Source organism: Triturus cristatus, chromosome 4_1 (genome assembly GCF_964204655.1).
Source record: "Triturus cristatus chromosome 4_1, aTriCri1.1, whole genome shotgun sequence".
In the NCBI taxonomy this organism is placed as follows: domain Eukaryota; kingdom Metazoa; phylum Chordata; class Amphibia; order Caudata; family Salamandridae; genus Triturus; species Triturus cristatus.
The window spans coordinates 366,426,214-366,444,119 of NC_140585.1; the positions used below are offsets into that span (position 1 = coordinate 366,426,214).

A 17,906-nucleotide genomic window follows, 5' to 3' on the forward strand; every position below is an offset into this window, starting at 1 on the left:
TTTTGTATAGATATAGGTTTATTATATTTATTTCCACATAGCTGTACATTGACAATATGCATCTCTTTAAGCTACATAGATGTGGAGTTAAAATAAAGTCTATGCTTACCTGTGCGTACTTTAGTTGATGATATTTGGGTAGATTAAATTTTGTTTATGATAGTGTAGGATGGTATTAACAATCGCAACATTCTGAGATACAACATCATTGTCTGTCACGGACTTCTTATTTGGAAAGGTATTCTTATAATTGAATCACTTGAACTCCCTGATTATCAAACACAGGCAATTCTTTTTAGGTCGAGCCTAAGCAGCTCATGTGCTGTCTGTCAAGACATGCTGTATTCACTCTGTGGGCACACAGCCCGCCCATGGACTTTATTTGTCACTTCTGTTGCCCTTTAAAACGTTGTCCTTGCTACTGGTTAATCCTTCTGGTCTGTCCTTGTTGTCATTTGTATCCTCTCACGGAGCAGGGCCTAACCTCCAGTATCTTTACGTTTTCGTCTTATTGGTTGTTTTTCAGGAACTCTTTAATTCTTTCAGTCGCTCCATGTTCTGTTGCAGTATGTTGTTGCTGCTTCAGTGCGGCACCTTTACACGGCTCTGCAACCCCCTCCCACAACCCTGCTTGCCTGCCCCCACCACCCCTCCCAGGTCGTTGTTTGCCCATCCCAAATTCACCATGTTGTTGCTTCTTTTAATGTACTTAGATTGCCATGTTTGCCAAATCCCCCCGTCACTGCGTCTTTTAGTGCACTTCAACAGCCATCTCAGGTTCTTAACTTATATCTATTACCTGAAAGAAGTGAACATTTTAGAAAACTATCCATAAACAAGTACAACAGAACCCAAACATGTTGCTGCCATGTTTTCTTTGTAACTAGCAGGGTCCACTCTTTGGGCAGCTTTCGGATTCTAGTTCCTCAGGCATCAAAAAAATGATAGTAGCAGTAAATATGCTTAACGAAAACTTATATTAGAGTAAGCTTGCAGAGATAGAATTTATAAGCATATTCTTTTTTTTTTTTAAATCCGGCCATATTATTTAAATTCTACACTTACGTTGTTACTTCACAAAATTATCACCAAGCTGAAAAATCTTTTCCGCCACTAGACAGCAGCACTTTTAACTCATTCACTCACAAGCAACCAATTTACTGATTTTATATTTTTGCCGCTACCGCCACCGAAAGAATTTCAGCATTACAAATCAGTGCCTTTATTAGTGTTGATACTGTTGGCACTTTATCTCCTTTTCAATACTCTCTTTTAATTAAGCAATGTCATACATCCGTAAGACCTTTAAATACGTTGGAGTTTCTATATCACGTCTAGATGATTTAAGCATTGGTGAGTCTATCACGTCACCCAGAAAGTCTGCTGGCCTGACAAGAGGGGACATGCAAAGACTCTTGTCTCTTCATTATTTCTCACTAGCGGCATAAAAAACACACCACACAAAGTTGCTAAAAACTACAATAAGACAGTCGCTGGGACCCTAGTTTCCTTTTCTTTCTCCAAACATTTGTGCCTCTCCATGTTAATCTTGATCCGTGGCTGTGTGTGACTGAAGAGGAACAACTGCTGTGCATGTTGATGCCACTACAGCAGGCTCTGTTAGATTCCTGAGGTGACATAGTGGGCGAACACCCATGGAAAGGAGTGCTGTACGTGCAGGTGCCAGTGGCTAACGCTTTTGCAAGCATTCCAGCCATTAACTTTGGGTTTTCCTCACTTGGATGTGTCTCTTGGCTTGAACTAATGCACTGTGCAGAGTTTGTAAGTTAAAAGGTATAAAATAGGAATGGTGTTTTTGTTCTTAAATGGCTCTGTAAGTATGATCCCGTTATGTCGCCCAATGCATATTAATTTCGGTCATCCTCACTTAAAAGCCTTTATATATATAGTGTTTGCTTTGCTGCATATCCGAAGTACATCATTGTCATTTCTGCCTTTATTGGGAACCTTAGCCTGCATATCTGGGGGCGAGGGTTGTTTAACATTTAGAACATTCTTTTTCTTGGATATAGCGACATACCACGCTACACCAGCGCAGGAAGTCTGTTCACTCTGTCTATGATCATTCACTAAGCATCCAACAGGATTTCCAGTAATAGCTACACTATTCGCTGCGTCCTATGGCCCACTGAAGTAATGTCCTGAGTTCTTTATCTATACCAATTAGCTAACAATCAACAAAATACAAAACTCCAAGCCCACTATCGTCCCCCTCTCCCCAAAACATATATACGTTCAACCCTTACATCCCTGTCAGGGCACGGCATTCATTCATGCAGTGAAGGAATCTATTTTCTTTTTTCATTTATGAATGACGCCAGAGTCGCAGTCACTATTTACAGGCCAATGTGTTTTCTGAGAAATTTGGGGACAGTTGCCAATTCATATGGCATGTTATTGACTTATTGTAAAGTTTCAATAAGAAACAGTGCTTCCCATGACAAACCAGTTGACTAAACACACAGCTGTAGCAAAAACATCTGTAAATACATTCGACATTTTCAGCATATGTGATGAGATGAACTCCTGGAGTCAGGACTGCAATTAAACTACCGTAGACTGTGAGTCGCCGGCTTGCCATGTTTCCATGGTTTGTTATTGTGACTGATTGAGAAAAAAGAAACTTCTGCGTTACAGGGTTATGCCTAAGAACACTGCGCTTCCATTATTGCGAACCGTCGGAAATGCGTGTGCAAAGGTTGTGTCTTCACACGAGTGAATACCGTCTGATGGTGTGCTCATGTTGATGGAGCATAAATGATAATGCACCGTGTGTGGCTGCATACACATGTACACTGATTGCCTGCATTTGTTTAATTACCTATGGGGGGGCACATATGTCATGAGTGCATAGAAGTGTGCACCACTATTATGTGTGCCTGCTTTATGTTGTAGCTGCCAGCAGGTCTTCCAGTCGGCTTGTTCTTGTGTATGGACATGTTGTGGACGCATGTAGGGTTCGGCTGATTGATCTCGTGTTGATCTTGTATGATTTTGTGTTTGTGTCAGCAGTGCCTAATTAGTGACTACAAGCACAAGTACGCCACTGGCATCTTCGTTGTAATGTCGCATTATTTACAAACTCATAACACCCTAAATACATCAATTATTCAGCAAAGCATTAAAGGCTATTGAATTGCCAAGCACACATACAACCTACACTATACACACGCTACTGAAAAAAAGTTGCCATGGTGCGACCTATTGCCTTTGCCAATGCTTGCTTAGATCTGTAGCGGTTCTCACAAATGTGCATTTTGGTGTCTGCATGGTTAGGCTGCTTCCTAACAATGTGTCTGCTGGAAACCGATTCCTTGCTATAAATACTCTGGAATAGCATTTGCAAATCGGTGCCTTGGAACTTGATAACAATATGCAGTTATGTTTATGCCTTGAAACTTGCTGGCTCGAGATATTATTCTTGCTGATATAGTATGAATTTATTTCTAAACAAGATCATCAGAAACGATATTGAAATCAAACAAGAAAAATAATGTATTAGTGGCACTTTGGGAATCAGAATTCTCAAATCTAACATCCTGCTCTGTATGTCCACATTTCTCACATCTCATTCATGCAAGCATCTTGGGGAGCAAATGCGGTCTTTTAAAACATGTTTGCCTGGTACAAGAGGCCCATGTTCCAGCTATTGCTAAGGAGGCACATCACTATGCCGGGGAACTCTAGGATGGGCGATTGGATTCTCCTGTCAATAGAGTTTGATTTGAAAAGGAGGCAAAGTCTGTATTCGAGGAAGATTGAGTAGAAAAGTGTATGTAGGGCTGAGCACCGCTTCTCACAATGACCGGAAACGGTATTAGATTTTGTTGGACTGCTTTGATAAGATTTTAGGTGGTTTTTTGTGTTCTCCTTTTTTAGGTCTCGGCTGCGAAAGGCTGCGCTTGCGCAGTCTCGCTCCGAGATTTAATGAGTTTGAGTGACTTTGAGAAGAGGGGCTTGCACCTGCCCCTCTTCTCTCCTGTTCTCCATTGGCTGGCCTCTTAAATGCTGGCCAGCCACTGGAAAAGAGGTCCAGTCACTCCGTTGAAGCCCCGTCCTTTTCGGATCGGGGGGCGTGTTTTTTCGTTGCTTTTCGCAGGGCGTGTTTTTCTCTCCTCCAGCCAATGGCAAGAGGAGAGAAAAAGAAACACGCCCCCGAATCCGAAACCGAGGCTGCGTTTCTCCGAGGCATTTCTGCTTGGCCTCGGAGAAAGGCGGTGGTGTGCTTCGGTGTGCTTCTTTGTTTACTTTTCTGTGAGGTGGGCCTGTTAATAAATCAGTCGGAATGACGCGCTCCTCTTGCTATCATCCCACCGGGTTCATTAAAGCAAGAGAAATAATATGTTTTTCAGGAAAGCTCCGGTTGGAATTGTAATTCCGTCCAAGGGGTTCCTGTGCGCCGGCTTGCATGCTCCTGGCCCCGAAGGACGCGTCCGCCTCACTACGTAATGCACTGTTTCTTTTAAGATGTAAAGTTATGTAAGTGCGCGAAGTTGTCCAGCAGATGCTTTGTGTGCCGGGGCTTAGCTACATTTATTTTTTAAATCTGCGCCGGCTTGCATGCTCCTGGCCCGAGGGACGCGTCCGCCTCACTCTGATGATTTCTGCATTGTCCGCCTTACGTCAGTGGACGAGAGTTACCCGCTGTAAGGAATCCCGCGAGAGTTCATAATTGTGCACTACGTAATGCACTGTTTCTTTTAAGATGTAAAGTTGTCGGCGAACGGCATATTCCAGTGTCAGTACTTGTTATCGGTGTCCCTCGTGTGCTGCCTCCACTGCCGTGTTCGTGCTTCTCCTTCCCTGTTGCTTGTGTGCTTCTCTGACTCCTTCTGATGCGCTCACCCTCCTGTGCTTTTGCCCCTGTTTTTCCACCCTCCTGTGGTTATATTCCCTAGCACCACATTGCACTCTACTCCTTGTTCTTGCTCCTCTCCGTTTGCTTTCCTCCCCATGCCCTCCGTGTTGTTCCCCGCCAACTCTTCGTTTTTTCTTCTCTCCGCCCTCCTTGTTACTCCCTCCCATTCCCTTACGTAAGCTCCCCACCTGAATTGCGATCCGTACAAAGCTGTTTATCACCCTGTGGCTCTGTATCGGTATCTGCTGAAATTAGTAGTGTATTGAAGTGGCGTCTGCCTCGGTGCTAGAGGAAATGGGTCACATTTCTGAACACATGAGATTTTCACCCACAACACGGGGTGTCTCAAGGGAGGATGTGGCCTAACGGCCAGAGCTGACTACTTTGGGGCTGGCAAACAAGGTTCTAGTCTCGGCGTCGGCTCAACATCGTGTGATTCTAGGCAAATCACGTAATCTCCCTGTGCCTACCAAAAATGAATGTGTCCTTATGTAACGTAACTAACTGGTGCTCATATAAAGCTCTTGTTTTTATGGTATAGTCTGACAGGCCCCTTCTATATCCCGTGATTTTCTGTCAGCCCCTGTCCCCCCACCCCCTGCTTTTCCGTCTGCCCGGGAGAATTTGTATTTGGCTGCAGTAAGATGTTACGTCAGTGATCTCACTGAAGTTTGGAAAATCGCAACAAGGCGTATGCAGACAGTTTCTAAGGACATCTACAGCATAATTGTGCAGTGGCTCCTCGTCATTAGGGGGGCTTCCAGCCTTTGTTGCTTTTTCAGTCTGCAACGTTACGCACATCTGCGCTTACAGTTTCAGCAAGCATTGCGATTGTGGCTCAAAAGCTGGGATGGGCTAAAGTGATCCACTCTGTGACACGAGGGCAAGTCAGCGCTGCTGAAGCTACAACTCGAGTACATCACTGTGGCCAGTGCAGCTGGTACAGTCGTACTAGGGTCCTGTTGTGAGGAGATATCTACAGCCCAGTTATTTCCTTTAAATAAAGGTGGAGAAGGCTCCGTTGCATCCGGTGGAGACGTTTAACTAAGATGTGGTTGGTAACAACTTTTACAGAAAGGCTTAGGGACGGCGAGATATATTGGCTTTGCTAATGCTTACTCTATACATGTCTTCACTGGATTATATGGTGAATTTTGGTGTGTTTTCTGCTGCTTTCTCCAGATGTATATCAGAACACGTTCTCCTAACTCGTGTCATGAGACCGCATCCGTTTCCACTTACTTGAAAAACAGCTGAAAGCCCCTCTGCTGGCTTCCAACAAAGTTAGAACCCAATTTTCGTATGATCCCAATCGCTGAAAATAGTCCCAGCCCGGGATGTCGTTTAACAATATGACAAGGCTCTCTTGCCTTCCCTTTATCGAGCGTCATGGGTGATTGACTGGACCACTTGGATTAGCACGACACAGATCTCGGAAGCTGTATAAATGCACTGTGATTCAACTTTGTAAACCTGTTGTAAGTGGAACGACTGTTTAGAACGTCCGAAGGGATTTTATTTAGGTCAGAACTAAGACACAACTTTTGATTTTTTTTTAAATTTTTTTTTTTTTTACAAAACATGGATATACAAGTTAATTTGCGTTTGATTTTAAACAACGATCGATTTTAATATTGAATTAAAGAAATAGCTTTAAGTGTCGTTGTAAAGCCAGCTAAACTTGTGTTCACGCTTTCTGCAGGACAAGCTTGTAACTTCCTCTTTGCCTGTCCCGATTATTTCTCGTAAAAAATCCAGCATTAAAACGTCATAAATGAGCTGATGTCATCAGCATTGTTTTCAGTGCCAGGTAATGTAGCAAACACTAGTCTGGCTAGAGCGAGGAAGCAATCTCAACATCTGCCATGTAGCATCTGCCATATAGAATCAACCGGTTTGTAATCGACCTTGTTCCCTTATTTTTCCAAAGGTATTTTGCTATATTTTGTTATTCATTGAAAATAATTGAACATATCGATTTTTTTGCGAAAGTATGTTAAGTATTTAAAATGTTTTAAAGCGTAGCTGCACCTTAAAGGCATCACCTCGAAGTATTAATATTTTAGTAGGCATTCTGAAAGAAAACAGTAAAAAAGTTAGTGGAAATATATTATTTACCACGAAATGGCCAAAAATGAAACTGATAAAGCAGATAGGCTTTAAGAGATGGTAAATATTTCAGATGAAGACCGCACTGTTCTTTGGCAGTTCCCGAAAGAAAGGTAGAGTTCTTTATAGGAGAAGACCATTCCAAAGATTTGGTTGCAGCTCCTGTGTTATATTTATTCAGTGCCAGAGAGGTTTGAATTTTGGGTTTCCATTCAGCTGCAGCTTCTTTATTCCACAACCCTTTTGTCTGCTGAAGACATTTTAGCCAGATAAGGTGGATTTCCCTGGTGAATCACCCCGTTTGCCTGTCTGTAGATCTTCTATTTAATTCTGCTTTGGAGTGGAAGCCAGTGTAGCTCATTTAGAACCTGTGAGATGGGGTCACATGTTCTCTCGTTGGCCAGTGACTTCAAATCTGCCTTTAGCAGAGTAGGAGAGGATTGCCAAAACCCAGCTAACTTGACAATTCCTTCATTGACTTAGGACTTCAGTATATCACTATTCTTTATACTCTGAGATTTTTTGTAATGCTAAGTATCCTGTGAAAGTAACTACTCGAATCCAAATTAAGTTCGGATTGTATTTTTTTAGTGCATCTTTTCCTCGTCGTCTTTATCCCAACCGTTGCATAATATATGTAGAAAAAGCTAGTAACGTTTGAAAATAATGCATATATGTAGCTCTCTGATTAATTTACCTTTTGAATATTTGGAGCTCAGAATACATTTAGCGGTTCATAGTCAAATGCCTTCCTTTATTGTAAAGATGGAAGCACTAAATATCTCCACGTCTAATTTTGCAAGACCATTTTTTTTTTATTGAGATAAAAATTACAAAGACCATAACGAATGCCATGGTGCTTTGAACGCAGCAAAGCTGCAATATTTCAGTACACTAGGTTAACCAAAGCCGCCACTTCTGATGAAAGCAGTTGCATACTATACGTATAAGAATAGGGCAGCCATAGAGTATAGGCATAGCATGGAAGTACCACTGCATCACTGTTGGAAAACCACCCATTCCAACAACGTAACAGAAAGAACAAGCATTTACAATGCAACGGTCTTGGCATTGTTAAAGTTAGAGCTATTGGCAGTGCTCATGACAATGCCGTTTCTTTAAATGTTTTAAAAACAAAAACAGAAACAAAAATAATGTCATGAGCAATGCCAATAGCTCTAACTTTACCAATGCCGAGACCATTGCATTGTAAATGCTTGTTATTAATTTGCCTGTGCCAATGCTCTCGTGTTCATCGCAGTGATTGCTTGACGTCGTCATACACTAGCGCATAGTGAAGATTTGTAAATACAAGAGTGTTGTGTTCCTTAAGTTCTGTAAACCAAGTGGGGCTCACCTATAATTCTGGTAGGGTCTCTCGCAGGTCTGTACTCTCCGTGCTGACATGTTGCTTCATTAGACTCCTGTCCATTCACCCTACTCTGCAGATTCTCAGACCATCTCTACAAGTCTGGGGGCCAAACCAAGTCTACTGGGAGGGGTGCAACTTGCGCTGTTAGCATTCAAAGCCGGCTTTCAGATGAATGGTGCTTATCGTTGCAAAAAAGCATTATTCGTTACTGGCATTCTCTATTAACGTGGTTATTTTTGGTATCTTTCAGACACAGACAGGCAATGAGTTTTTGCAGCTTTTCTTAAAGCTAAATTTGGCTGAAGGGCTGACTAATATTTTATATTTAAAACCACAAGAACTGAACTCAAGTGTTTCACAGAAAATGTGTTTTTCATTCGGAACAAAGCAGTAAAAACCCATGCTAAAAGCTAGCAGTGGCAGCTGCTCCCTGGCGTCAGTAATAGTGTAGGGGGGGGGTTAAAAAAAACGGTTACCGTCCGCAAGGCCGCCTCCTCTCCTCCCTGTGAACAGGAAGCACCCAGGCTCCCCTAAGCCAATCGCAATGTTGCAATGCAGCGTTGTGATTGGTCTGAGCACCGTGGTTCGGCACTCAGACAGGGGCTGGGAGCCTGGGCATGTTCTCCTCCCAGGCTGTACAATACAGCCAGTGGAGAACATGTAAAGTGTGCATGACGGTTTGGCAGGCCCAAGACAGCCGCCCAAACAGTCACACTTAGAGAGTGCCATGCCCCCTTCACCCCTGCTCTGCCGAGCCTCGCAAAACTGTCTCAGCTTGGAAAAATGTAATTATAATAACATCGCGTTACTATCATTTAATTTTTCCTTTTTTTTTTTTTTTTGCAGTACTGAAAAGCAGTGGGGTGACGCTCCTCCACCTTAGCGGAGGAGCTACCCCTGAAAGCTAGTGCTCTTGCAAACGCCGTTCGACCACTTTCCACAAGTCTCTAGACACAAGTGTGACAGTAAATAGACAGCTGATGGTTCTCCATTTTTGCCACCTTCTCTTGCCTCTCTGGAGGATGTTGATAAAGTGGTGGATGCATGGAATCCAGATGGCCTTTTTGCACCGCCAGCCACCACCTCACAGTGCTCCATTTTGAAATAAATGAGTGCAGTGACCTCCAAGGGCCAACCCTTGGTGCTTCTGAATACCAGTGTTTCCAAATACAACGTCTGTACAATCTTTAACTCACCTTGTGTCTCTTTCTTCCACCACCCTACACTGCCTGTCTCTTTATCTCATACTTATGGCTTAGTTTTACTCACTTCTTTCTCAGTTTGTCGCTGTAATCCTTTGTTTCTCTTCTCCCTTCTTGTTCCCTTCTCTGTAATTTCCTCTTTTGCTCAAAGTCTCATGATCAATAATTCCTGGCACCCAAACATTAGTGCTCGTGTTTTCCACCTACAACCACCAGCACAAAATAAGCACAGCTGCCTTTGCTGTCAACCATTCTTTGCCAGACCCATTGATGACATAAAATTGTAGCCCCAATGGTGTCTCTCTTATAGACACCACACAGCTCCACACAGCTCCGGCTTTCCCCTCTGACACTGAGAGCCGAGAGCCTGGGTTCAGATGGGGAGCGGGGGAGAAGACTCAGAGGGTAGTAGGCGAGGCGGCAGCATGCCTGTTATATGTTTGAATATTTGGACTGGGAAGAGTTGTAAAGATTAGCATAGGGCGGTGGGGATGTATCATAAGTTACTGGGAATGTATTATATTTCAAGTCCAGCGGAGAATGGGTCTAAGGAATGTAAGGCCAGGTTCTGCCTGGCTGTGCCATGACTAATATCTGCCAACTGTCCCTTTTTTTGCCAGGACAGTCCTGGCAAGTTGGAGACTGTCCTGGGGAATTCCAATCTGGGACAGTCCCGGCAATTGCACTTGCATTCATGGAAACATATACAAGACATTTTAGCTCATGTTTCTCCAGGAACCACAACAGACCGATGCTTCCTGAAGGTAATAGTAAGTACCTCTGTAAGCGCCAGGCTCTGCGTAGAGTGACTATGATAACATGCATTTGCAATGCATTAGGTCTCGCATTTGCGAGAGTTTAAGCTATTGGCATTATAAATGCCTATGCATTTTCTTTATCTGTTTTGATAACTAGCGCTTAAATAAAAGGCATTGTCATTTACAATGCCAATAGCTCAAACTCTTGTAAATGCGAGACCTATTTCATTTCAAAGAAGCAACCGCCATTGTACCGGGCTGCTTGGAAAGTGAAAGCACGCATGGCGCGCTTAACGTTGCAGGAAAGCATTTTGTGCCTGCAGTAGGAGAAACTAATTAAAGAAAATAGTGCTTCCAGACTAAATATCTTTATTTTGCCCCAGGTTCAGGTCTTAGGGCTGACCCTGTTGTTGGTAACTACGGACTAAATAAGACATACCGTGTAACAACAGAACTAATTGGGCCAGTCCTCAGGGGAGGCTACAAATGAAGACATGGTGGTACTAAGGAGGGACTAACAAGCCTATCAACGAATCAGAAGCCAGCATTTACAAAGGACAATGACACAAGCCAATTAAAAATATGGGCAGAGAGTGGGTGGAGCTTCAAGTCCATACGCTAATACAGCATGCCTCTGAGAGCAGCGCATGCCCTGCCCAAACTCGACCTAAAAATATGTGGGTGCTTGTTTTCAGTTTAATTACTGATCCAAGTTGGATCAGTAACAAAAAACAAAAACATTCTCAATGTTTTTTTAAATGTGGGTGTGTGGAAGCAACACGGGGAGGGAGAAACATGGCGTTGACGCAAAACATGGCACTGCAGGGGGACAGAAGCAACACAGAGTGCTCGTGTGGTGGGGAGGAAAAAAACTGATGAGAGAGCAACATGGAGTGATTAAGAGATAAGCACATGCACAAGTAGGCAATGGGGGACTACGGGGGTGAGGATGAGAAGCAGTGGTTGAGAAAGGAGGAAGTGGGTAGGGAAAGCAGCACAGAGGGTGGAGGGAGGAAGGAGAAGCAATTGGCAAGAAAGCAACATCGAGTGGACGGGTAGAAGCACAAGGGTGAAAGAGCAATGGGGGAGTACAGGAGGGCAAGCGCAACATGGAGAGGGTAGGGAGACGCACACAGACAAGAGAGCAACACTGAGTGCGGTGGGAGAGAAGTACATTATGGAGACAGCTGGCTAAAACATGCATGTTCATGGAGTGCTTACCCGAAAAGAAAAAAGTAGTGCTTGAAAAGAACGCACTGGAGGCACAGAAGCAAGCCAATCAAAAGTGCTGGTGAAGAGGCAATGTTCCATAGGCGAGACAAACACAAGACTGACAGGCTGGGACATGAATAAGAAGCAGGCAAATGAATATGACACGAAAGCCAACCAATTTTATGTAGCGGTTGTGCTCTAAACTCTGTATGTTCTTCTAATCCATATTTACCTGCAATCTTGCAATTCTGTTCAAGTGGCCAATAGAAATTCCCCTTATATTCCCAGTTTCAAACAATCACTAGCATAACTTCAACTGTACATACTTGTTATAAATCTCCTCATGTATGAAGCCAGTAAATGCCCCTGGATCCTGTCATGAATTTACATCTGCAGATTGTATGTCCCCTCAAGGGATGCTGGAGGTAGGAAGGACTGAGAACTGTACCTTTATTATGCCCACTGATGTCTAGATATAGATATTGAAGGCAGGTGTTAAAGACCATTAGGGTACCCATTTCCCTGCTTGCTGCACCATCACATCCTCTCAATCGACCCAAATGTCCTTAATCTTACACTTTGAGTCAATGCCCTTGGTAGAGAACCAGCGAGCAGACAGCTTGACAGCACATCTTATTGTGACGAGCAGAGTAGAAAAATGGTACAACACAAAACTTCATCTAAAAACGATGTCATGTCTATTGTTGACTTAAATGGCCATGCCCTACTCGAATGGCAGATTTTAAGGAAGTTGCCATCTTAGAGCAGTTATGTTTGACATTGATGCACCAAATCTAGAGGCTGAAGCTAAGACCACCAACAACTTTCACTTCTCTATTACATGTTGAGTACCTCAAAGCAGATCTCTGCCAACTCCACCTTTCATGTGTGCCTCCAAGTGACTACTGGCCTCCTCTGATTCACCACCAATTCAGAAAACACCAAACTGTATTTTCAAAATGGGCAAGAGCTAGCTTTACCAATCAGCTGATTCAGTTCAGCTGTACACGGAGTCACCATTGACAGCTTCATAATGAGAATCAAAAGCGTTGGCTGTTATTGACTTGCGGGTTGTGTTCCCCGGCTCCACCGCTCTTTTCTGGGCTGATTTAAGGTGGTGCCCAAGGATTGCAACCTGAGGTTTGATTCTGGTCTTGCGTTAGAATCCCAAAAAGGTTCCAACAGAAACTCTTGCATTCGCTGCCCACTTTCTTGCTACATCCGAGACAGAAAGCAAAGGTACCTGCATTTGTTGTCTGCAAAGAAATTTACTACACACACTACATACATAAATATGGCTATGTGGTCTTAACTGCTGCTAGTAAGAGTGAGATTGTGTTATAAAAATGAAAGAGTGCAGAATTATGTGACATCATCACATTAGCCCTACAATTCCTAACTGTGAAATCACAATATTTAGTTCCAACCGTCCTGGTTTCCATTTTCTTATCTTTCCTCCACTTCACCCAGTTGTGACGTGAGGTGACCTTGTGGGAGCAAAAAGCGCAACACAGTAGCAACGTCACAGAAGCGTGCAGGCACTGCACGTATCACCGAATCTCAACAGGCCACACCAAGCCGGGAGCCAAAACTCAGCCTAGCATGCTACTACTGATGAGGCAGGCACCGTGCAACCAAACCAGGCCAGTGCTCCAGTATTAGCACCGTAGAAACCTTAGTATCAAATCAAATGTGACAAGACGAACGGAGAAGAATTTTATTTTTGAACTGATAATATCACATCATACAGAAATATTGTTGAAACATTCTAATAATGGGCTCCAGCCTGTGTTTCGATGTGTGTGGTTTGGTAAATAAAAAATAGAAGGGACTGACCAGTAAAATACTGAACTGAAGTCTGCCTCGTTCAACTTCCTGAGTGAGCCAGAGAACATTTCAAGCTTTCCTGAACCTGTCTTACAAGTCAGACAAGCGTGGAGAGGTTGTGGCCTAACGGTCAGAGTTGCCGACTTTGAAGCTGGGGAACCAGGTTCGAGTCTTGCCATTGGCTCAACATCCTGGGATTCTGGGTAAATCCCTTACTGTCCCCCAGAGTACCAAAAATGAATGTGCTCTTAACTGGTGCTCATCATGTAAAGCGCTCAGAGGCTTTCGGGTTAAGTTTGCGCTATATAAAACAAATAAAGGAGTGCAGTTTTCACACCGCAACCATTCTTCATTCTCAGCAATTTCCCACTAAGATACTGCATTGGGAGGGTGGTCGGCTTTACCCAGAGTACTAGTAAATCTATATCCAGACGGCCAGGCAGGACTGAACGGCGCTGTGACACGATAGCATACGACCCAAGAAAGGCGAGTTTACGCTCCAAAATATGGAACCCACTGGAATTAAGTAGTTTGTGAACATAATTATGCTCTCTGGACATACATAGCAAATATGATCTGGTGGTGTGATTAGTTCATATGTAACCAGGTGACCAAGGTTCTCCCTCAGCCATCAACACTTAAATACATTCTGTGAACCTCAGCAAATGAATTATATCTGGTGAGCTCATATTGCTCCATTGTCGGGTGCGAGATGGCCAGTGAGCCTCGCATCTTTACTATCAGGTCGCCTTGCACTGAAGGCCTCGGGGTGACTTTTTCTCATCATGAATCCACGCCCACAAGAACTGAAGTGTAAAAGCAATGAAAGACCTGTCATGGGGAACATCTCATACACACGCGGAACAACGTGAGCGCCCTGTGCACTTGATTCGTGGTCTCGCAAAAAGTGGGCTCCTTAGATGCAGTCTTTCTCCATATCGCGTGCACACAGCTCACCAGCCCAGATTCATTCTCTGCGTTCTGTGATTCATAATAGAAAAACGACTACAACTACCAGAATGCAGCTGGGTTGTTGGCTTTAGAACCTGCACACCTTGGTTGTTGGCACTTGATAAATCGTCCCATCTTCCTAGGTCTCCAATTGCAAAAGGTTAACAGTACATAAAAAAACTACTGTAAGATGTTCTGTCTGAATTAAACTACACTAATGTGCTGTGTACAATACCTAATGTTTAAGATATACCTGTTATTACATTTCTTTTTAAAGTGGTCTCCAAAGCGCTCTGCGCTTCCAGGCACTATTTCAGCATAATATCAAAGGGCAATAATAAATGCATAGATAGCAAATTAGTCACGCCGGACTAGGGTCAATGTGAGATCACCAACTGTACACCAGTATAAAGTATTACATAAGATATTAAAGTGCCGTCTGCAAATAGCGCCAAGAGGCCGAACGGCGAGCGCTGAGCTTCATTAACATCCGGCGAACTCGCACCAAATGTCGAAATCATGTATACATTGAGTGGTCCAGACCCCCATCCATACTCACTCCGGTGCGTGGAGCACCCTCGCTTGCGCGCTTTCAGCCTCTGGCAGGTATGTGTGAGCAGTTGACGCACTGAGACTCGACTCGTCCCTTCTCACAACCCCGGCCCCTGGTACTGCCCCCGTCACCGTGTGTGGGCAGGCCAGCCAGTTCAGGTGCTGCTCAAGCAACCATAAAGTTGCAATCCCCTTCATTCAGCACGATTACTTAATTTAATCAAGTTACAGCGGAGCCCCCACCAAGTAGGCGGTGAGACTGGCCTATTGTGTGTGTGGGGGGGAAGAGCCCCGCTAATGTGATTGTGAAATAATTAGATGGCACTTCAAAGCAGATTAAAAGAGAAATTGAATTTTTTTTTTAAATATACGGAATTCTAAAGAGGAACACGAACAATATTTATTCTTATTTTTGTTTAAATGAATACTTTTGTTAAATATATGAGCATGAGAAATATACACACCAAGCAGCTGCTAATGAAAAACTGTGTGTTTCTGCCTGGAAGGTACACGATCAGCAGGGGCTGTAACCTTTTGCCCTTTATAAACATCACGCCAGATGAAAAAATATTTGTGTCTGTGCCTGGAAGGCACACGATCACCAGAACCTGAAACCTTCTGCACTCTATCAGCATCATATGTTTGGCTTAAACAAGGCACATGAAATAAAAAAGTCCAACAAAAACAGCATACCAAAACAACACCCCTAATACAAGTAAAGGGGCTGATAGCCATAGGCGTGGCCATGATCCAAAAAGTAGGGACTTAAAACACTAATAACCAATACCAAGTAAACAATTTTGAAAGGCATACTGGAGAACAAATGAAAACAACCATTTAAAAAAAGGCGGTCAGCCACTTAGTAAAGTATATACTGCATGTCTCAACGAGACAGCACAAGTGCTGCCTAGGCGAGACCTAAAAAGCAGTAGCAGGCAGGCCGCGGCAACGCTCCGGGGGGCCGACAGGCTTAATTGAGTACTAAATTGTGTGTTGCAAGGAAACATGATACCCATGATCTATTTCAGTGACGCCGCATATTTTGTACCTCAGAAATGTGACGGAACACGATTCTCAGCACGTAGATGGCAATGCGGCCTTACTCAGAGAGAAGGCGCAATCAAATGATAGTCAATCACTGGCTGCGATCATGATTGTCAATTATCTAGCCATGCCCCTTACCAACAGCGGCAGCAGCCCAAGCACCGCTTTGCTGACCGCTGCGGGAGGTGCTGTAGTGCCAGGTAATCAGGTCTGTGGGGAGGTGATAAATTATCTGTATCCCTCTTTAGTCCCTAAGGAGATATCTACAGGATGCTGGGACACAGGACATCACTGCTGTATGTTGAGCGGGTATTTTAATAGTAGTAGGTGTGTGCCTCAACCTTGTATCCCTTTCAGGTAGCTTAGAGAAGAGACTGCAAAAACTTTGGAAATACTTTTAACGAACATTCCCAAAACTGCAACATGTGCAAGAAGTAGAGCTCAAATACAGGAGGTAGCACTGTTCCGAGAATGATATAAACTGCACGTACATGTACTGGAATGAGCAGCGCTATGAAACAAATTAAATATTTGTGTCAGAGGAACTGTGGAGAGAGGAGAGGCACTGTTGGCCAGTGGTTGTGAGGGAAGCCGTGGAGAATGATTTCATGGGGCACCCAAAAGGTTTGTTGCGCTGGGCGCCATCTGCTGGTCCTGAGAGAGTGAGAAAGAAATATCTGTCCCTGTGCTGTTTGAGCTTGATAGTTTTGTCCAGTTGGTAAGGTGTTATTGGTCCTGACTATATGTATATATGGACTTTAATAGCACATTGCTTATTTTATAACGCAAGTGACAATCCATGATGGTATGTTAAGTAGGTGGAGTTAAATTATGCTAATTGTGTGGGTTGGGCGGAGCTTTGGGGCAGTGGGTGTGGTAAGCTTTCAAGTAAGTAATAGATAGCTGTCCTGCAAAGTGTCCCTGGAAAAAATGTTTTTAAATGTTGACAACTATGCATGCCTCTTAAAGCAATGGGAGGTAAACAATGGTTCATAAAAACAGCCAACGACGATTTTGGTGGAAGACACATCCACGTATCACGGTGGCTGATTTTTCATTCTTTTGAGACTATCTTCTCTGTATGGAGTATTGTGTGTGAGTCAGTGCTATTAACTTTTTTAATCCTATTTATCATCCAGAAAAGGACCCTGATGAAGTTCCAAAAGGTTCTATCTTTGGGGAACGAAAAGGGTTGGCTGTTTTTATGAACCATTATGAAATAAAGGAAGAGCTAAAAAGAAACCACAACAGACTACTTGTTTTTGTGTTCGGTGCACTTCCTATTGCTCTAAGTACTTTGGGAATCTGTAACCAGCGGCATCAAAAGGTTACAGTTGACAGAGTATTGTGCACGATCACCTCTTATACGGCAGCATAGATATAGCGATAGAGCTACCCACTAAGTCCGTCACCTTGTGATGTTTCAAATATGCATGCCTCTGCTGCCCCTGATACACTTGATCTACTGAGAAGACAAAGATGGTTTGCGGTCAAACACAACTTGTCACTGTATATAGATAGCTCTCAATAAAGTGGCTTTCCCATTTTTAGGGATAGGATTGAGATAATGGACAACTCCCATTTTGTTCTCTTTCTCTTTGATGTCATTTGGAAACCCATGTTACATATCACCCCATCATTGAGATGTAACCATGTATAATTCTATATGTTGCCTGCATATCAAGACACACAGACTCTTAATGTTTTATAGAGATTTGAAGGGCATGGCTTTTCAGAATACCATCCTCACACCAACGTAACCTTCTATCCTGCCCGACTTGCCTTCCCCGTCACATCATCTCTTTTTAGTTGGGCTCACCCCAGTGGTTGTTTAAGGGGATTCTCAGACTCACAGTTCCCAGTTCTCTCTACCTGTACTCAAATCTTCACCAAAAAGCATGCCAGTTAGGGATAAAGCTTCTGGGTTGTAATGGGCCTCTGGGTTACAACCTGCTCCTCGCTTTAAGAAGTTGTCACAGAGGCTGGAGTTGGGGATTGTA

At 43.5% G+C, this 17,906-nt stretch overlaps 1 protein-coding gene across 3 annotated transcripts in view; it reads left to right on the forward strand.

Annotated features, from left to right (window-relative positions):
- Window positions 1-17,906, forward strand: part of FGD4 (FYVE, RhoGEF and PH domain containing 4) — a 597,812-nt gene that overhangs the window by 269,749 nt on the left and 310,157 nt on the right. The gene's annotated exons all lie outside the window — the stretch shown is intronic.